A 23,491-nucleotide genomic window follows, 5' to 3' on the forward strand; every position below is an offset into this window, starting at 1 on the left:
TAAACAAGGGAATTATTATCCGCTACAAACCAGAGCAACTACATAAATTCCCATATAATGTAAAAATCATTTTACGAATTAATGGTAAGACAGATATTAGAAATGGCCAACTAGAAATAAATAAAAAAATTGGTGAAATAATGGTTTATACACCGAATCACACTATAAATGAATTGTACCCTGAGTTTGATGTCAATTCCAATATGAAGTTTGACGAATGGTTGAATATCATGGTGAAAGCTCTGCATAATCAACTTAACTTTTCTTCTAAAGTTATAGACGTCAATGTACTTCAAATATTCATTAGGAATGTTATACAGAATTTTAAACTTTCCTCTGCCAAACTAGACGGTTCTTACGTGAAAGACATAAACTTCTTCAACCTTAAACTACGACCAATATTGATAGGTGAATCCGATTTAATAAATAAGGTTATTAACAATGGTTTATTCAAAATACCTTCTGGTATTTTATTCCTAGAAGCGTTTTTTATATCGGAAAACACTATTCAAAGTCTTGGTATTATACCGGTTGGCCACCTTTTAATTGATAACAAAGAAGACAAATCAAAAACTACAACGGTACAAATTATCAAAACAATAACAACTTGTGAATATAATGTATGTAAAACAAAGAAAGTATGTAAAAATGAACAAGATGAAGAAGAGCCCTGTAAAGACTTTTCAAATGTAATATCGAAAGAAGCCGATAGATCTGAACACCTTTCTGGCTGTAAGCATTCAGGATGTATATACAGGAAGTGCAAGAATAATAAACATTGTAAAGAGCATGTTGATGGAGGAAATTTGAGTGCGAACGAAACGGCGGAAGAACGACGAGTGGAAGCAGTGGAAGAAGTTGAAATCACTGATCCGTCAAATCCAGAACCATATATCATTATAGATACAGATGGGAACGTGATATCAACAGCAATGGATGACACACTGCCAATTGATGAAGGACCAGGTATCAGAATTGTCGGTGGCAATGCAGCCACTAACAGTGGAACTCCCGTGAATGTTAAAGGTAGATCTGGTGATTAACTCCTCACTCCTCGTTCAAGGATAATTAAAATATGACTTAGCTTTGTTAATGGACTATGAATTTTAATATTAATACATTCAGCAGCATACAATAGTATTTTTATTTTTATTTTCACAGTGCAATATATGAAAGACGTCACTTTATGCTAATTTCTACAGACAAACAAAACGCCCTCTATTATAAATACCATTAATAAATATCGTCCCCGTAGAGCGAAAATTCATTAAGTCGAAAAATGGCCAAATCGAGTTAACAATGCCAATAAAACTATTTTTTTTCTCTATTTAACTGTCTAACCGTCAATTTGGTAGTTATCCTAGTTTTTGATTTACAAAAAGTGAAAATTAAATAAATCTATTCTTTGGTCCTAATAGAAAATAAGAGAAATAACTAAATCATGTTAACTATTTTTTATTTATCAAAAACTTACATAGCTTATAAAAATAAAAGATTTAGTTACTTTTATATTAACATTTTTAATCCATAGGAAGTGTAGAAAATTTTTTTATATAAAAGTAGTTAGATTTTATACTATTATACGATATTAGCTAACACAATTAAATGTACATTCAAACGTCTTCTGTTTATTACACCCTCTATCTGTGAATACTATTTCTAAAATGACTTCATTATCCTCTGAATGTGTCTAGTTCAAGAAGTTTTGTAAAGATGGCACTTCTTAGCCTAAAAAAATAATTGATGTTTTAGCAAGTTAATAGATGGCACTGATACGCTTTATAGTTGTAGTACTTACTACTTAACTTAGATGGCGCTACTACAAATAAACATTTTATTTTGCAAAACCGTTGTCTTACGAAATTCGGAGTGTCTCAAGCTTAATTAAGTTTGATGATAATCGCACAAAGCATATTATTGTGTCGGATTATTAACAAAATGATGCAAGTATGGAATATACAACATTGTGGTAAAATCAAGTTAAGCAAGTTTAGCTCAGTTAAAAGTTAAACTTGAAGTTCAGTTAGTCACTGTCAGTGACCGTTGTTAGTCGCATTTTGTTGCTTACGATTTACCGCGGCTGTACAAGGACAAAGTTACGCTTTCTGAGATAAAAAGTATGAAATTAATTTAATTTTAACATTAATTAATCGTGTTTTAGTGAAATTTCGGTTATTGAATAATGCAGTTTGATTAGCTTATAAATGTTTATTTTGTCGTGATTTCGCGTCCTGTGTCCTATTGTTTGTGATTGGGTCAACCTGTGCTTTAGATATGGAAGGATGTTATTAGCGATTATACTGTAAACATCCTTGCTTCTACTTAATTTGATGGGATTTTGTAACTGGTAAGTAATATATTTTCTTTATTAATCAATTTGATGACACACAGTTAACCCCTGAATTATTATTAGAGTTATAGGTTACAATAGAGAAATCAACATAAACATTTTATAACTTGCTCTTAACGGTTAGAAATAAAAATAAGATTTTTACTTTGAACTACAAGATACGACACTTCTTTTTATCCAAGGCATATGAATTAAATTCAACCAGTAGGTATTGTAGTTTTGCTTTATTTGCGGTTAGCCAACCTTGGAGTTGAATAATCTTATTTGATTGCACTACATCGATAGAAATTGCTCTTTTGACTCGAATGAATAGAAGTAAACTAATTTACTATTCATGTTCAAGTGCATATTTATGTTAAATAATTACATGAGTACTTCTCAAGGAAATTTTGAATTAAAAAGCATTTTATGATAACTTTTTTTAACATAAGACAAGACGCTTTGATTTTAATGGCCTATTAAACTATATTCATTAGCGGTCAATCCAAGAATGTTTTTAATAAAATAGTTTTTAGTACTAATGTTATATTCTATTTAGATAAAAATATTTATCTGTATTATCGAGAGGTCGGTATTCCTTTGTCTTTGAAATTAACTTACGATTTGGTATTGTTTACCGACTTTAAAATAAGTTCAACTGTTCATAAACAAAACAAACCTCGAAGTTTTTCTATTCATCTCATCAAATTCTCTCAGACATCATGTGTCTTCAACCACTTAAGAATCACCTTGCAACTAACAAAAAAATATCCTCTAAAGGTCACTTCTTATTTAAAATCACAACGTTATCTCATTTTTTATGAAAAACAAGGAAATCCAATATGCCGGATATATGTACCTATTTTGAATTAGTTTCAAGGTTTCACATTTTTTTCCCAAATTTTGATAACGAGATGTATTACATATTTTTTGGACTTTCGGTTTTACCCTATTACACCACTCTCCGCCAGTTTCTCGGGCTTGTATGTAAATTATTATTACTTAAACTTAAATGCCATATACGCCATAGTTTGTTTATAATGTGAAATATTCTTTACTTATTGTTAAAATATTCCCACCGTATATGGTGCAATTGACCCCTTGTTTAAACTAAATTCGTCCCATTGGGTCTCTTATAATTATTGTTATCGGGGTTGACAACATTAATCGTACTTTCAACGTATATTACTATATGTTATATGAATTCAGTGTCCTAGTACCAAGGCGGACCAATCAATCTCATATCCGTATTTTTTAACAAATTTTGTTTTTATAAGCAACTAGCCGTGTCGCGCCCGCTTTGCTGGACGAATTAAAATAAATTTTATGTTTCATTATTTTATTTTATTTTCATATTTTTATTATTCTTCTTTTTAACTTCCCGCTAAGAAAATTGAAATATTTCGAAAATCGAGTTTTTAACAGATGTTGACGTTTAGAGGTTCTAGGAAGCCTCCCCGAATGTTTCCGCGGTGAAGTCCGTATGGATAAATTTTCATAAAAGTAAAACAGCAATAAAAAAATGAAGGAACGTTGGAATTTAATAAATAAATAGCCATAAACCATCTAGGAAAAAATTCGCATCGAATGGTGGTAGTTTCATGCCGATACGAGTGGTTTAGGCGTGATTGAGCCTCAAACGAAGACCATTTTCATTATATATATATAGATTGCCGGGACACAAGGATTGTTTCGCCAGGAATCGTAAGAACCTAGGCAATCAAAAATATAAAACGACGCGTTTGACCACTGAATTGACATATTTCTAAACTCTCTGATTGCATAGAAATATTTATGTTCGTTCGTGTATACAACTGATAATAGGTCTCCATTCTTGTCATTTATTTTTTTCTCAAGAAAGCCATTTACGGATAAATATAGAAATAACACATTAATTGCGCAATACTAATTTGTCATCAGATAATATGTAACTATTTGTCAGATAATGTGATTTATTGTCAATATTACAATAATGTTATAGTTTGTACGTATATACATATATTATATGTATCGTTAATTATCAATATCTTTTTAATGTTTTTTTGTAATAGAGATCACAAAAGAGAGTGCTTTACATGAATTACAATCTAGCCTATACAATAATTAAGTATGGCTAATAAGTAATTGTCACTTAATTTTCTACATACTAGTGAATAGCTGAAACTAAGGTAATGATCTTTAACAGTATTAGTGTTATATACATATGTAATGTTTTGACACTATGTTCGTGTGTCCGAGATACCGCACTTGCACTTGCACTACACTAGGTTTATTAAATCAAAAGTCTTAGTAATAAGTTATATTTGATAAAACCATTTTTAAATTACTTTAACAAAAAACAATACTTAACCTTAAAAAAATAACTAAAATATATAATTAAAAGAAGTCCTTTGAGGCATGGCTCCGAAGATACTGGCAGCGTTCCTTCTTTGAATATATAGACTAATTCTTTCGGTCTTCTGTGATGTCGACTAACCTTATTGCCATTTCCTTAAAAAACCTTATAGCGCTAGGACCCCACGGAACAAGGATCTCACAGGGGTCATGCTTTAGCTTTTTCAGCCGCATCACAAGCCGCACCAGCTCTGTTGTTAGTTCCGTATAGGAAAAAAGCTAAAGTTTTCGTTATAAGTTATATTTATTCCTGTTGTATCAAGGTGAAGATACAACAGGAATAAATATAACAGACAACAGGCGTCTTATTCCTGTTGTATCAAGGTGAAGATGGCACTAGCAAGGCGTCATCCCTGTGCCTTTCTTACTAATTACTGTTTTTCCATAAAACGGTCATATTTTCGCTTACACTTACAAGAATGTAGATACAAATTATGATTTGGTATAAGATTGAAATCACCGCACCAAGTCCAGCGTAACTTAGATAACTGATTCAGGATATGTCGTTTACTGTATAGGGTAATAATAACACTTTTTAGACCCTTTAGCTTTAATAGCCAGAAGGAAATGTCATCTCCGCTTCGGAAATAAATAATATCGCAAATGTCCCGCGGCGTAACATGTAAATTATACTATTCCACTCATATAATCAAAACATTTAAATAATTTATTGAATTCTAAATAATTTCCGTAGACTATTACCAAAACAAACAGGTTTTCTATCCTTGAATGCAAATGTCACAATAAATGTGGTATTGTTAACAGGTTTTATTATTATATCGAATAAATATTCGACTGTATTTCGTGGAATATTTCAAGAATTTTATGTTTACGTACTTAACGAAATTTTAAAAAATAGCTACACTCGTCATATTAACCAAAATGTTTTTCCCCTAAAACTACATAAATCATATTTCCCCAGCTTCAAGTTGTGACAGACCTGAAAAAGTAACACAAAATCTGACGTTCCATCAAGCCTTACAAACGATTAAAAAGGGTGGCGGAGAGTTTATTGCCAGTTCTTCTCTTCCGTTCTACGCCCTTGATTTGAGAACTGGCAGTAAATGTAAAATTACTAATGTTTAATTTATGACTAAATGATTTTTGACTTTAGACTTTTGAAATGTCTCGTTGCGGCAGACTTGTCTTATTTTGATAATAAAAATATTCTATTATTTAAAATACCTATAGAAATGGACAGTCGCATTAATGCAATAAATTCAACAGCCGCTTTATAAAAATCATTATATTGTGAATCTCATTGAAAGATATCGTGACTATTATGAATTCAGATGAAACAAAAAGTAATCGTGGATTTAAGACACGAACAAACTTTTCATGACTATTCTAATTGCAAAATTATGTAAATATAAAGAAAATTTATGTCTTTCGATACTATGATTATAAACCTTTTTGTCTCTAAAGTATCTAAAGTAAAATGTTTATGAAACATTTCGTCATAGTCATAGAATAGTGACGGATCTGACAAATAGTAAAACAGGGCAGCCATTTCAAAATAATATAATCATGTTAGTTTTTTTCGCATAACTTTTTTAATTCATATGATATATATTTAATTCATGTAATTATGAAAATTGGCATACAAGCAAACAAAAGGGTTGGTTTGAAACAAAATAATAACATTAAATTACACAGTTTTAGTTTTAGAAAAATCATATGCTTCAATGATCGTCTATCAAATCCGTCACTTTAATTTGAAACTTACCGACTGCTTAATTTGAAAACACATGGATTTTTTAAAAATTAATAAGTATAATATAAGTAATATTTAGTCAAAATAGTATAAAAATTGTATTTTTTCAAATCCGATCTTCGAATTCTTCTACGATCATGACGATTTGATACCAAGCCAATAATAAAATGGTATAGATTTTATATTACATTTTATGTAGGTACAGCACCAATACTTCTTCACATAAGGACATCATTGCACAACAAAACCGGTATTACCACGTGCTGCTTTTGCAATCTGAGGTCTCTTCAAAAACCAATGCTATCAAGGCGATAAATTTAAATATGAAATTACATTCTACGCTCAGATAATTTAACAATCATTCACTTGCAATGGGCCTTCCCAAAATCAAAAGGATAACACATAAAGAAAAACGAAAACGAAAATTAAAATTTTCGTTTCTCTTTATGTGGTCATGGTCACTAGTTTGACAACAGAATCGATCTATTAGACTCCGTGAATTAATTAAATAATCTCGCTACCATAATTGCTGAGATTATTTCTGTAAGCTGGATGTGTCGAAGGAGGTAATTTCCGTGATAACGATTTTGTACCTAAGACACTCCTTTGAGTATAAAGAATGAAGAAAAAATTCTGTACCTGTACAAATCACTTTCCAAACTTTCCTCAACTCCCTTATTTTATGCTCAAGAAGTTTGCCGGTATCTGTAATATAACTGTAAGTGTGTTCTCCTTTTACATGGAAACGTATCACTTTTCTAAATCTTACCCAATTTTTTCCTATTTTAAACGCATTTTTCATTCTGCAGGAAGGTGTAATAGTTGTAGCCTCTTACACACATTTTATAATTCAAATGGGTGGTAGCGAAGAGATTCTTTCCAGCTCTTCTTGTCCGTAGTAAATTGTAGTCAATGCCCCCAGCATTTAACTGTTATGACGTTATACATACATGATGAAACGATATTTGGGCCTAATCTAATTAAAAATACAATTCATCACGTATTACATATTATAACAATTTACATATTTACTTGCAGAAATCTTGCGGTGCTTTCCATCCATAATAAATTTATCATATTTTAGTAAATGGATAAAATGAAATGCATTAAAATTAAATCTCCATTACACTTTCTCATGATAAATGATGCTGTGATTGTGGGCATCCGTTATATATAGGTTAAAGGATCAAATGGATAGGAAGCAGCAATTGTGATGAGATCAGGCGAGGTCAATTGCTGATATAAGATCATTCAGGATTTGTTGCTCACTTTAAACTTGACTGAACAAAGAGAGTCTGATACCTGCACGGACAATGCGTAGATGTATGTGGAACTAAACATCAATATTCTCATAGAATACGTTTAGTCAGTGATGGCTTTGCATTTGCCCTGGGTATCTTTCCTTCCAAATATAGAGGAATCAAGATGGACATGCCCCTTAGGTAAATGTAGACCTCCTCAAGATTTTTTTCTTTTATACAATTTATATTAAGCCTCGAACCAAACCAACAATCTAAACCAAATTTAAACAGAAATATCAAATAACTAATACTTAAATATCGAGATAACAGCTATTTTATATTATTTGAATGTATTTTTAATGCATGTTTGAAATTATCTCTCAAACCAAACACAACAAAAACTTTAGGGGGTTTTAATCGATATTTAGGGGTTTTTGAAGTTGGTCCTAGCGGGAACATTTTATAGGAGTTTTAGTCGAAAACTTATGGTATTGTATAGGAATAGTTCACGATACTATTCTACGTCTAAGACGTGTCTATAACAATATGTGAAATTCAGTGTTATAGTAAAGCAGCAATATTTAATATGGAACACTTGAGAACTAAGCGTATTTGGATCAAAACGGAAGCAAAATGAACATCGCTGGAATTCGTGAATTCTATAGAAATCGCAATAAAATATCTATGTGTTCGTATGGTCAATACTGACAATAATTACCGAAGACGTTTAACACTTGACCATTCAATTGTTAATGACAGTAGTAGCAGCGATACCGCGAGTTCCACAAAAGATTTTTTGTAAATATGTTATAGAAAGTATATATACATTTGAGAAAATTACACATAGAGAACATAAGAAGGCGCAGCGCTAACGAGATCCATGCAACTTCCTCACAATCAAGTAGCCCGCAATATTGCAGCAACTCACGAGGGAACTCTTTGTATTGAAGAAGTCGCATGGGTCTGCCAAGCATCCGCGAATATAGTCCGTCGTGATCGTAGAACAATGTTGGATTTGAAAAAAATCCAAAATCCAGTAGATTGACTAAATGTTACGGCTACATTAAAAAAAATTACATATATTATAAATATATGTAATTTTTTATTATATTATAAATTACAATAATACAAAAACACGTGTTTTAAATCGAAAAATTAATCAGTCGGTAAAGTAACGGATTTTGTAGAAGCATGTGATTTTTCTAGAAAACTGTGTAATTTAATGTTATTATTTTTATTTTGTTTCAAAAAAAACCCCTTTGTTTGCTTGTATGCCAATTTTCATAGTAACAGAATATGAATTAAAATAGTTATGACAAAAACAAACACGATTATATTAATTTGTAATTGTGTTTTAGTTTACTATTTGCAGATCCGTCACTATTCTACGAATATGACGAATTATATTGTAAATACATAATTATGTAGGAATAAAGAAAGTAATAATACTAGGAAATAATTAACACAGCAAGGTTAATATATCGGAATTTTTTTATAAATGTATTTCACATTCGTTGTTACTTAAGAAGTAAGAGAGAAAAACAAAACACTTTACTTCAAGTCTGGTACCGGTTATATCCGACAAATTCTGGAACTTGAATTTAATGTTTTGAATTAAAATATGGCAAGAAGCCGACCGTGGCCATCTCCACACAAAGGTCGTGTTGCGAAATTGATCTCCGATGCGCCGGAGTTCTACGAAGAAATACATTTTGTGTTAAGCCATGACCTACCAATGATAGATGATTTTTACATTCGTAAATAATGCTAATGTATAGTATTTTACATAAAACTATTGTAAGTAGTCACTTTTATTAATGCGTTACTAGTATGGAAGCATTATTGACCAATTAAGTATACGTTTGAATCCCGGGCGGATTGATGGCATCCTAGAGAAATTGAGAAGAACCTTCGAATCTGTTATTTGTTTTCACAGACTTGTTAATTAAACCTCATACAAAACATAACTAAATGAACTTTCCAGCCCTATTAAACTTTCTTAGAAACTAACCATTGTGAAGTGACTACCACGATCCACTTAGGCGAGCTGCAACTTAACCATAAAGTATTGATTTCTCTTTAAACAGTGCTAAAATCATTTCTTAAGACGTCTATTTTTATATATGTTTTTCCTCTTCGTATATATTGTGTTGATGTAATTATTTCTTAAGACATCTATTTTTATATGTACGTCTTTCCTCTTTGTATACCAATAATGTGTTTGGTGTAATTATTGCTATATATATTGCTTGTTATATACAATTTAGCTAGCTGTAATACGAAAGTAATATAGTAATATATTTACTTTGGTTCGCACATACGTTAATTCGGGTTTAGCCGGCCGCCTAAAATGAATAGGTAAGCCGTCAAAAACATAACTTGTAAAAAGTCTAATCTCGCAACGCAGTTTGTCTACTGTAAAATGTTTTAAGATCTATATTAAACAAATACCATGTAGGTTAATTTATTCACTCCCTACTTAAGAGACCTTCTATCTTAAGTTAATACGTAATTAGCTAACCTAACACCATCTTATAGTGACCATATCAATATTACAATCTAATATATATAAAATTCTCGTGTCACAATGTTCGTTCTCAAACTCCTCCGAAACGGCTCGACCGATTCTTATTAAATTTTTTATTCATATTCAGTAAGTCTGAGAATTGGTTACTTCTATCTTTAAAACTCCTAAGTGATAAAGCGTGTCCACCCCAAAAAAAATTTTTTTTTTTAGAAAAAATGATGTGTTTTTTTATTTTTTTATGATACAGCAGACAAAAATACATACAACCCCTAATTTTCACCTCCCTACGATCAACCTCTATTTTTTTATTATTGTAGATAGTTATTTTTATTGAACTAAAATAATGTTTTCTAGAAATTATGTACGTGGCAAAACAACGTTTGCCGGGTCAGCTAGTAATTTTAAATATTTCCTTCCTTTCCTACACTAAACACTAATTTTATTCTAAAGCTATTGAAGCTTCTATGTCTGCGAAAAATGCCTTAGAGTTTTGATGGTCTGTCAGTGAGTGAGTGACAAAATTAAGAAATTTGACTACAGTCAAAACCGTTTACGGCGACATCTTATTGAATAACATACCGGTTATATTGACCAATAGCAAAGGTCCCGGCTGAATTCTGTTACGACTGTCAGTTTTTACGACAAAATATAAGTAGTCCCTTCGATGTCGTTATAGCAGATTTTGTCTGTTATTCCTAAACTACTGGTTTAGATTGATGGAAACTTAAACCAAGTTTATGCAATCCCTGCTTGGTAAATTAAAATTCAGGCTCCTAATTCACACACACACACAGCGAAGGTCGAAAATGGACAGAAGAGAGAAGACTTGACTTTTTTTTTAATGGCTCTGGCACGATTTGTGCATTAGCCAGCGTCAAGTATATAATTTTTTATAATTCGTGCTTGTCCTTAGAAATTCGACCGTGTCCTCCATGTACGGTTTAAGCCCGGTACCGCACAACCCTCCCAAAGGCCGAGAACAAATTTAAATTAAATTAAAACTTGCCCTCGAACCGGGAATCGAACCCCGGTACCTCTCACCTAGCTGCCACTTAATAAGACGCTATGAGGCCCCCAAAAAGACTGACTTGGTTCTCTCTCAGTTAATTATATTAACAAGCTCAGCTTTGAGATAAGCTCTTCACTATACTCCTCAGATAGTTCAGTACACTAGACACCACTCCCGAAATTTAATATTTTGGACAAACAAACTCTGTGTAGAATTTTATTCCTCAAAGAATTTCTTGAAGCGGATTTTCGTTAACACGTTATAAAAATACAAATCTTTCCTCTTTGTATTAGTGCCATCGATTGGCTATCCATATCTAAATAAATAACAGTTGATGGCGATTCCAAGCACTGGAATCGTCGAATTATGTTAATAGTGTATTACTTTTGCTTTGTTTGTTGTGTTTAAGTTTTATTGAATGTATTAAACTGGTGCCCATGGTACAATAAACGCAAATAGATTTAGAAGGAGGATAGACCAGATTAAGAAAACAGCAGCTATATGGCTGAGTGGCACAGCAATGATGGGATTTAGAGGATCCTTTGCCAGAAGAGGGCACACAGATACCTAGAAATCAATGTGATTATAGAAATGTAAAGTATCTGAAATAACAGGCTTTTATTATTATTATAAGTTCTTTTTAATTTAGACTTAATTTTTCTATTTAAAATAGAAATTGCGCTCAATTTCATTCGTTTACTAAATGATTTGAGCAAATACCTGTCAACATTATTTATCTATTTTATATATGTTCCCCCCGAATGTGTGAGTCTTTTCTCAAAAACTAAGATACAATTATGTATAGTAGACCGAGGCGAATCGGATCACTTTTTCTTTGAGGTTGAGTAAATCATACTAAAGTGCTATATAATGCTATTTTTATTGATAAAATCGTAAGAAGTAACAATTACCTATGAAATAAATATTTGAAAACTTAAATCATACATATAATCTCTTAATTAGCTATTAAAAACTAAAAAAAGGAAAATATCCGATTCGCCCCAACATACGGGGTGAATCGGATCGTGCACAAAATATAACAAAATTTTAAGGTATAGTGTTAAATAACTTTGGAAACAGTAAAAATATATAATAATAAGATCAATTTTAATTATTGGCACATAATTCACATATATATTATGTTCCTTTTTTTCTGTTAGCTCGTGAACGGTACTGAAAAACTCTTAGCAGCTTTACGCAAGGTCAACTCTTTGTTCTGGACTTAATTTACAGCCTCTTTCATTTTTTCTTGACACCATTCTCCGGCGGTCATGAAATAAATATGAATCAATAACCTCAAACATGTAATAAATCAGTTTAAAAGTATCATCCAATTCGCCCCTAAGGATATGATCCGATTAGCCCCGTAATTAAGACCTTTGAAATAAATATTTTAGACGTTAACCTCTAAGATTATACTTAAACGCGAATTGGTTCTTCAATATTAACACCTTGCTTAACAATATAAACCAATGTAGTTAAATTTTAAGACAAATCCGTCATATGACACAAAGAAAACGTAAGTACGTAACCTTAGATGAGCGCCAAATTGCGACACACACAAAAAACCGAGTGGCTGACGAGCGGCATTGCCACTGATCCACAAGCGCGATCGAAATACTGCTTATGTCGGGAGGTGCTCAGTAAAGGGACAGACACAAAACGCCGGTTGAGTGCGTTCTATGTGAATGTGATATTTGAATTATCAACACATTTCTTATTTTGATCCGATTCGCCCTGTGATCCGATTCGCCTCGGTCTACCCTACCTTGTATGTGACTTGAGATACGTTTATTATATTAATAATAAACGTATCTCAAGTCACAATGCCGTCTTGAGCTCTGGCAAATATGTCAAACTTAACGGAAAAAATGGTTTGATAGCTCTTAAAACTAGCTTTAAAAGAAGCTCCAGATTTTTTTCTTAGACTGTTTCCTATAATGAAAAAAATATTAAATCATACTCGTATATAAAGTGACCATTTATTATTTGACTCAAAACGGGACATTGGTTTAATTTAGGTCAAATAATAAGTAGTCAATGAAAAAAACACTTTTTTAAAGTTATTTATTTAGAAAACGTTAGTTGGCTTAAAAGTTACGAATCACAAAATATAGGTACCCAAAATGTTTAGTTATATTTATCAGAAGAACAAATTAGTTTCAATATATCTGGTGACGATTTCAAATAAGAATGAAACTCTTGGCACGTTTTTTTTTATATTCTGCTGCTTTAATTTTCGCGCGGTTTCTGAAAACGGGACAATTTTGCGTCCCACAGTTCATTTTGGGGACACCGGGACTCATCATTGGAAAAGGGTCCCGTTCAAAACGGGACGTCTGTTAACGTTACTCATATATCCTATTTCAACAATACAACAGTCGAACATCTATTAGTTGCTATGGTTACATCGTTACCATGGCAACGAGTATACCTACTAATAACAAAATTCACAACAGTTTATATAGATACAGATCTTCGTAACTTATGTGGGCTTGAAGCATCGTATAACCCGTATAAAGATTGACAGACAAGCGGAGGATGCGCAGTGACACGGGTTGAATACTAATTCTCTTATTTGGGACTTGTCATTTGTGCCTGTTGCAATGTCCGTTACTGGCCTTCTTAATGTCGTAATGTTTTCATGGTTAACATTTTTGACGTAACTAAAATACAAAAAAGCTGGTAAAAATATTCATAGTTTACCGCTATGACTCCTGACGAATTGAATTTGACTTATCGATACATTAACACTTTAATCATTAAATAAATTAATATATGAAGTAATCATGATTATTAATTAAGAAAACCTTCAAAATAGGATTATGTCGACACATTATTTAAAAAGTCTGAATTTATTGCGCTTAAGAATAATGATCAAAACGTATTTTTAAATTATTTACAAAAAGTTCACTGTGTTATAAATATACAATATTTTTGTTTGTATCTTATGTTTTAAAATGTGTAGTAATGATAGATTTCATTATTTATCTTGATAACAAATAGAGCCGATTGTAATCGTTATTTTATATGCAGTATTTACAATATTCTTAACCTACATAGTAATAATAAATAAAGATAAATAGAAAATTAAAACAAATTTTTAAAGTTGCAGTCTACCTTTAATGCTTGCAGCATTTCCTCGCTGTATGCAAATTATGTTTTTAGGAAAAATTGTTCAAAAGTTTAATACTAGCGAAATCTTTTATCATTATTAATAAAATGATTGTTGAGATAGTGAAAAGTTTTAAACTCCTTCTATCGTATTAAGTGAATTAATCTAAAATCTGACCTTGTACTAGACGGAAACATATCAAAGGCCAATGTCCTTGTAACTTCGTAAACATCTTTTGCTGTTGTAGAATATTTATTACATTCCTAAAATATTACTAATGCTAAATAGATCACTATACTATCACTCCTGTATCTTAAAATCCAGAGCATACGTCTTACTTAAGTCCTGACTCTGAGAGTGATATAAAGTGTCACTTCTGGATTTCAAAAACATATTGGATTTTGTCATATGGGAGTCATAATTCACGCTAAGTTTCATATCTGCCCTGCGATTCTGTAACTCACTTTTCGAACTCACACAGCGGTTTTCACAGCGGCGGTCGCGCTCAAATCAGTCGTAAAGCAGTCATTTTACGATTTGGCATTCTGATCAACAATAAACTACAAGGAGGGACCTTATCAGAATGTGAGTTCAGTGAGTTCGAAAAGTGAGTTACAGAACCGCAAGGCAGTATGTGACCCTGAATCCAAGACCCATATTGTGTTGTATGCGTAAGACTTTGTTCGTTAAGTGTTCTTAGAACTTTAAAAGCTGTAGTTAAAATAGATATAAATGTACATTGTCTACTGTCAAATTTATCAATAAAATAGCTTTATCTCCGTCCTATAGCTAATTGGGGGACTTTGATTAACAAAACATTATTTAACTATGAAGGATTTACGTTCACCACCGTAAATATTGCATTTTAATTATTTTACATAATAACTTGTTTTCTGTAATTTTAAACAATCACTTCTTCGTATGAATAAATACCTCTGTACCAAATTGTTTTTTTATTTTAATACTAGCTGGCCTGGCGAACATCATACCGCCTAACAGTCGATTCTTTATTTTTTTTAAATACTTATTCTGCTATTCGGGACACCGGTCTAGCTAGTAAGATAAAAAAAGAAAGTTGATAAGACAACAAATACATTATGTCAAAAAAAAAAAATTACCTTCCCGGAACCCCTCCACTAACACTTGAACTTTATGATATGGTATTAAAGTTCAAATTGACTTTTAAGTATTATTACGAATATTTTGTATGGGAATATAGAAAAGTAAGTTTTTAAATAAATTTAATAAAAGTTTTTAGACTTTTTCACTCATTTTTTTTAATTTTTCTCTCCGTAAGAACCATCCTCGTACTTCAAGGAATATTATTAAAAAAAATCAGACATATCGGTCAAGCCGTTTTCATGTTATGTCGTGACGACGGAAAACGGGTTTCATTTTTATATATATAGATTAACGTTAAAATACAACAATAATATATGTAACCAACTATAATAAATATACTGAACCAAGAAATCTGTACAGAACAAAATGACACAGGAATGTGCAAAAATGTGCATTTTTTAAATTATTGGATTACCTTCCATTGCAACTTGATACAAATCTCTGATTACGTAAAGTTGATAATCTGTGGCCTTTCAACAGTGGCTGGTCTTATAATAATTAGATGTAGAAAAGGAAAAATATTTAAAATAATTTTCAAAACTTAATAATTAATTTAATAAATATAAAAATAGTATTATTTATTATTTATCGCTAGACATAGTAGTGATTAACATTTTTGTCTTATTATTCAGAACTTACGTAAATATATTAAAATCTTTTGGCTGAGAAGAACAACATCATATTGAAATCTAAATTAATTAACTAAAATTAATTAAGATGCTCAAATAAAAATCTTAAATCTTACGTCAATACAATCTGTCTGTCCGTTAATTACTCCAAAAGTACTGTGTAGTTAAAAATAAGCAAAAAGTTTTAATAAGTTCCGGGTTGATATGGTCATTTGCGTGCGCGCACGTTTTGCAGACGTAAAATAAACACGTTTTGTGTATTGTGTGGGTATTAAGGTTATTGATATGAATTATCATTGTTTTCTTGCGAAGGTTTCTTTCGGCAGTTGCGAAAATCATTTGTCCACTGTATATGTTCTACCATACTTATCGTGATAAATACACAGCAGATGTGTGTGTATAAATGTCTGTGTTTTAGTTGCAGATCAGATAAGGTACACACATTACTGTATCTATTTAGTATTTCACTGGATATATACGTGAATTTTGTAAATAAAACAATTTTTTTTTTCGTGCGGAAACGATCTCATGAATATTCTACATTTGATCACCCACAATTATTGCGGTCATTGCTATCAGAAGTTTAAGAAGTGTAAATATTTGATTAATGGTGATTATTTATTAAAACATCTGTAATCTTAATTACCGTTTAAATGTGTTAATAGATTTCTCATGATTGCTGTTCACATCATATTGTAATAAAAAAAATAACCGATATATATTTTCAATTTTTTTTCATATATATACTTCATATGACCAGTGTTGGCCTGAGGTCTTAGGTTCGATCCCCGTTTAAGTAAATAAAGTCTCTTTATAGGAAAGGAATTAGAATTTGATACTCCCGTACAGATACCGGCAAACATCTTAAACAAATGTCCTGCCTGCGCAGAAGCGATTTTTTGGTATCACTGGGAAGGGGGGCGGCGACGGCGGGAGAGTGACGTGTCTATCGCGTGATAGGTAAATCAGTTCTTGTTTGTGTACCGCGCTGCGCACACATTCCCCCACTCCCGTGATTAATGCTCAAGAAGTTTGCCGGTACCTATACTTAGATTCTAGGCCACAAATCTGCCTGATCGCGTGGCAGATAGGTTATTAGGGATCCTATTTAAAAAAAAAACTTGAAAATACGTTTAAGTATCCGCTGGCTATTTTTTATCTGCATTTCTATGTCTCAAACATCTCACTATGTGATTTTACAATCTCTTACAGAGTACACTGAGTCATCCACTAGACAGAAATCGGATGATGATAAACCGTGACGATGTGTAAATTAAGAGCACAACCTTGCATCATTGACAGAACCATGTTATCTATGTAGAAAATCGCTTGCGGGTAAAAAAACAATACTTATGGCAATGTTTCAAAACAAACCGAACTATACAAGACAGGTTATGTAACGGTATCTCGGTCAATGTTACTTGTACTACACAGGTCCTGCAATAGATAGTTTTGCAATTACCTGTTTAATGCAGACTGATTCAAGCAAAAAGCTTTTTCTATTTGCTAAAAAAACTATTTAAATAGCATTTAGCTATTTGTAAGTAGACAGAATGATTAATATTAACCCGCTTAGTCTTCATAGGTTAAGGCTGCAAAACATGAGTTACACAGAAGTGGAGGATTATAAAATTACCCGCGCACAGAGTCCATTCGAACAATACACGTTTTTATGTATTACCATATAAGTTACGGAGCTGCGTACTGCACAAGTAATTTGTATTCACTAAAAGCCCACACATTGTATATAATTTTATTTACTATATAATGATAATCTATCTCTCGCCACCCAAACTGCCCATACGGGATCCATCCGTTTAAAAGAAGGAATGCTGATCCATACCTGCAAGTACTGGCCCGGTCCGCGAAGGATACTTGCTACCATCTCTAACTAACAATGGGTAGAAGAGAAGCCTCGAGAAGAGGATTAACGGCTCTGCTGTTATCGCATCCCGCCTCTGGCGATTGCTGGTGACGCTTTGGGGGTTTTAGTGGCTATGCGTAATATCCACATAAGCCCTCACACTAAGCAGTCGCATCGCGGAGTATACGCAATGCATTCTCCAAGTAAAAAAAGTTATAGAAATCTATGACAAAACATGAAGCTAGATAAAGGTTCTTTTTTTTTTGCAACTAGCCACTGTCTCATTATTCGTCCGACTGAAGGTCTTGATAGGTCTTGTAATAATTTTATTAAAAAAATATCTGTCATCTGATTTTTAGTTATCATTTTGTTAATAGTGGACACCCGTTTGTCTAAAACGAATTTCATTGTTTCGGAGAAATAAGTGTTTAATGACAGAACTTAGTCCAGCTTCTAGTCTACTAGTTTAGACATACGAGAATCTAACTAAGCCTTAAGTCTCGACTCTGAATCTTATATGTACATTACTGGTCATCTAGTTGATAAAAGGGCCTAGGACTAGTGCTAGACAGGCTACTTCTAATTAATTTGCGATATTTGTTTTAAAATAAGTGTCGTTTGATGATTTGCTATTTCAAAAGAAGACCGAGAGGTTTTTACGCCGGCTTTTTCTCTCGGCCTACTCACTCCCTCTGTCTTCTTTTCCGATGTGTAGGGATGCCTGCAGTTTCAAATTTAATGACGTGGAATAAGTGATGTACCTGTATCTTATGTTCCATAATAAACATATTTATTTTTTAAGAGTGGGCGCAAACTTTGTCTGCGCTATGCCCATTACAAGATTACATATAGTTGATAGAAAAAACATCCAAAATAAAATAATATGACGTTAAAATTATTCTCGTTTGTTTACTGAGCTAAAGAGGCATTACGAAACTATAATCCAGCCAATTCTGACCACAAATTTAAAACAATGGATTAAATTTCTTAATTAGTACGTGATCCGTTAGTGAAACCACTTTCAACATGTTTTCGTGTTTTTCTCTATTTATATTGTCACGATTAATTACGAAACACGCGTCAAACAATTTTAAATAATTTATTAATTTAATTAAATAAATAAATAGTAAGTATAAAAATTTATAGTAGGTATCTACATTGTTCTTAACATACATAAAAATTGAAAATTAAGACTAATTTACAAAGTTTAGTTCCTATGGCATTGTACCTTTAATGCTGGCAGTATTTCCTCGATTTATTGCCAAAAGTGAACAAAATCAAAGTTGGAGGAAAGATTATTATTTTCCGCCTGCTCTGCGGTCCCGCCAGCTTTTGTGGAAGGCAAATCTACTAACTACTAGTCATTTCAACAGGGAGGCTTTATGGGAAGGGTCATAAAGCTTCCGATTCTGTCAATTAGCTTATTTATGTACACAGATCGTAATCAGAAGTATCAGAAGCGCAAACTATGACTCCGGAATGTCAAAATTCAATACGTTTGATGAATCTTACACTAAGGCCCATAGTCTAAAACCTTAAACCATGTTATATGTACGAAGTTGGACATATTAGGGAGAGGCGGGATTATTACTTGAGATACGAATTAGAATAGATAAGAGTATATCATAAGAAAAGCAAATATATCCAATGTAATGTCATCTGCCTGGGCTAAAATTTTTAATAGTATATACGATAACTAGATACTTCTAAAACATTATTTTATGTATATGACATGTATTGACCTTAATTAATATTTAATACTAAGGTGTAGCTTGAGAAATACACAAGGAAGTTTGAATAATATTTAATCCGTCATGGTTACACGAGCGCAAAACATTTATTAACGCTAATCAAAGATATTCAAAGTGGTTTTGCCTTAATCAAAATAAAATTATCTTTGCCCTCTGAGTTTATGCTTGTATGTTCAAATCGGGTTTTAATTCAAATTCAAAAATCATTTATTCATATACGTAACATAATGTACACTTATGAACGTCAAAACATACATCTAATATATAAAATTCTCGTGTCACAATGTTAGTTACCATACTCCTCCGAAACGGCTGGACCGATATTTATCAAATTTTATATGCAGTCAGTAGGTCTGAGAATCGGCTACTACCTATTTTTCATAGTTCGATAAGGGTTGTCCACCCCTAACATTTTATTCTTTTGACGAAATTTTAATCTTTGTATAATGTGCCATTAAAAAATACATACAACCCTAATTTTCACCCCTCTACGATTAACCCCTATTTTTTATGATAGTTATTTTTATTGAACAAAAAAATGTTTCCTAGAAATAATAATGGCAAAATAACATTTGCCGGGTCAGCTATGTATGAATTGCTTCTAATCTTACATTTACTGCCAGTTCTCAAATCAATTAAAATCTGTAATTTACTTATTTTCCGTCTATTTTTGTAACATAAGTCTGTAAAGACCACACAGTATTAACGCGTAAATAGAAGATGTGATTAACTCTAGCCATAGTTAACGAGCCAAAACGAGTCGTTAAATAAGACGTATGACACTTGAGTCTTAGGAATAGGAATACTTTACATTTTGAATACATAAGTTGTATTGTGTATGTGTGTGTTCGTTTTGTGCAAACGCCACGCCATACCAATAATCAAGTAAAACTTATTGTACTTACTATAACGAATCGGTGAACATTTATATTTCCATAATAAACCGCTCAAATATAAGTCTTTCCTCCACTTTTGTTCCCTTTGGAGTATAGTCAGGTGGGGTAAATGCATGAACGGGGCAAATGTAATACCATAACTTTAACTGTTTACACACAAAATAAACTAGTGCTGGCATCTCTTATATACGTAAAGTACTTCTATACATTCTGTACACTATTAGAATTTTAACAATTTTTTTACATTTAATCCTTTACACCGGGAAAATGCAATAGAGAGTTAATCTGTAATCATCCATAATTAAATATAAGTAATCACATCAAACAAAAGCCTAAAACATGTTTAATATTTACAGTAAAAATTATTTGTAAATTGTAAAAGACCACAAAATAACAAGTCAATCTAGTTATGGTACTCGCATTTACCCCACCTGACCCTATAGATACTTTAGGGAAATGGGAATATCAAGTGCAGAGGCGCTAATTAAAGATTTAAGTTGGCGCCTGGTAGATAGTGCCGGTGACCCCAGAGCTAGCTCTTTCAACGAAGAAGTATGATAATACAACGAGTAATGCTGCTATCATTAATAGTACACTGCCACAAAAACCGAACTTTTTAAATGTGTTCAAATTTATATTTATCCATTTTGAATTGTTAGTACTATGTTAAGAATATTGTAAATACTGTATATTTGTGTGGTGGAAATAAATGTTATTTCCAAATATAAAATTATTAAATCATTTAATATTTTCCTGTGTATGATTCTTAAGGCTCGCGCGTTTGAATGTCATATATATATGGGGGATATATGTGCGCGAACAACACTTGCTCTTACGGAAAGAAAAGACAGACGAGGGTGATATTCAGAACTTAGACTTTGACTGTCAATTCTTTTCTAGGAGAAACTCCATGTAGCTTGAGAAAGAAGAATGTAAGAATATGACTATTTAATGACACTTATGGGTCACAATAACGTATGGTATTTCATCATACGCGAATAATACTCTGTCTCTATTCTAAATCTTTCCAAAGCTCTTTGACAATGATTCATGAAACGGGAAAATACCTGCCACATACCATTTGTGGTTACGGGACTCCAAGCGTGCTACTGTGCATACAAATGGTGTGTAATTTAAATTTCGAACACATTTGACCCGGTCCGGTCATGGGGAGTCCAAAAAAAAAGAAATAGAAAAGAGTTTTTACCCCAGCCCAACATTATAGGGCCATCGACTACGAGGCACCTTTAGCGCATGGGCCAAGAGGCTTACCTAGTGGTTGGAGACCAGTCGGCCTATGTACCTCTGTGTCGACAGAGTGAAAGCCAGCAATTGACAGCAACAGGAAAGGAAGTGCTGGAAGATTCTCATTTTGGACACCAAGACACTTTGCGGGTCGCAGAGCCAGGGGAATGAGAGTATTTATGGACAGATAAATTTAATTGAAGAAGTTACGTCAAAAATTACGTTTCACCTCCATAAGAGTAGTTCCTGGTGACGTAAAACTTGTACAAGTACCTTGTTATTGTATTAATAACTATTATTATTTGCAATCGATTTTTGTAACAGTTTTCTCAGACTACTGAACTAATTTAACCTATTGTTCGTTTGTTACTGTTAAAACATTAGTGTTTTCATTAATTGTCTGACTTTTACGGTTTTTTACTTTGATGGATGACGATGTTAATCTGTGTAGTGCACCATACCTATTTGTCTCTTTTTATCACAGCATAAGTACAATTTGACGGAAAGAGACAAAGTACTGTGATTAGACAGATTTACTTATAAAGGGGTTAGTATTTATATTGACAATTATGAAATTACAATAAATATAATATATAACATTCGTAAATTTATTTACAAATATTATTATTTTGTACTGTACATTTCCGATTGTAAAAAATGATTTACTTGTAATAATCTACTAATGTTGCGAGTTAGGATAGTTTTTATGAAATTCCACCCGTATCACCTCAACGTCCGTTGTTTTACAACTAAGCGTTTCAAGACACTTTTTGCCGCGCGCAACCACAAAAGGCCGGCAACGCACACGCGAGCCCTCTGGAATTGAGAGTGTCCATAGGCATATCATTAAACATCATGTGAGCCGTTTGCTTGTTATTCTTCAAAAAAATTGTCAATTTATTTAAGTGTATTGTTATAATCGTAATCCCATGAAACCTTCATATTTCTCCTACATAATGCCTGTTTTCCAACGGGATCCCATTCATAAAAATCGAATTAAGATTAAGCCATTTCTAATAACGCCCATATTCAAACACTAACAGCGACATGCAATGTCAGGTCGATATAACGGTTTACAATTTACTGTTTACACACGGCTTGCAGTTGCTCCGATTGCAACATGATGCTCTTGATAACATTACCATTATTTCTAAGATTACGCGTGAAGGAAAATCTGTCTCGAATTTCATTATTTTCAATTCAGCGGCTTAAACGTAAAAGTTACTTTCTCATTTATAAATTTGTTAGTTGTTGTATTAAGAAAAAAGAGCGTGCGTACAAAGTACACGTGTGAGAAGTGTACTTTGTAAATTGATTATTACTAAGGTAAAAGCCACAATAGATGATCATTTACCAGTATATGATCACTCCATGTATTTGTATATATTCACACTGTTTACACACTGTATACGTGCCAATGATAATATAAATAAATAAAAAATCTGCGTTTACTGCACAAGACGTTATGTGACAGAATTGCCATCTTAAATTCTAATATGTAACTACTAAACAAATACATTAACCAATGCGTGTATTTTTTATCGATCTCCCTTACTCTCGATCTCTCTCAATTTTTCTCAGTGTAACTCTCTCCCACCTCTCTCTCCATGACACTGAGCTTTATGCGACATTCGCTCTATCTCACACTCTCTCTC

At 32.4% G+C, this 23,491-nt stretch overlaps 1 protein-coding gene across 4 annotated transcripts in view; it reads left to right on the forward strand.

The window, feature by feature from the left end:
* Positions 1-2,004: 2,004 nt before the first annotated feature.
* Positions 2,005-23,491, forward strand: part of LOC125051708 (torso-like protein) — a 47,871-nt gene continuing 26,384 nt past the window's right edge. For 2 of the 4 annotated variants that reach the window (XM_047652229.1, XM_047652226.1), the window contains exon 1: positions 2,005-2,347. The gene's annotated coding sequence lies outside the window, so the exon portion shown is untranslated. The remainder of the gene's footprint in view (positions 2,348-23,491) is intronic. The other 2 variants (XM_047652227.1, XM_047652228.1) reach the window with 2 other exon arrangements.

The sequence above is a fragment of the Pieris napi genome, chromosome 8 (assembly GCF_905475465.1).
Source record: "Pieris napi chromosome 8, ilPieNapi1.2, whole genome shotgun sequence".
NCBI classification, from domain to species: domain Eukaryota; kingdom Metazoa; phylum Arthropoda; class Insecta; order Lepidoptera; family Pieridae; genus Pieris; species Pieris napi.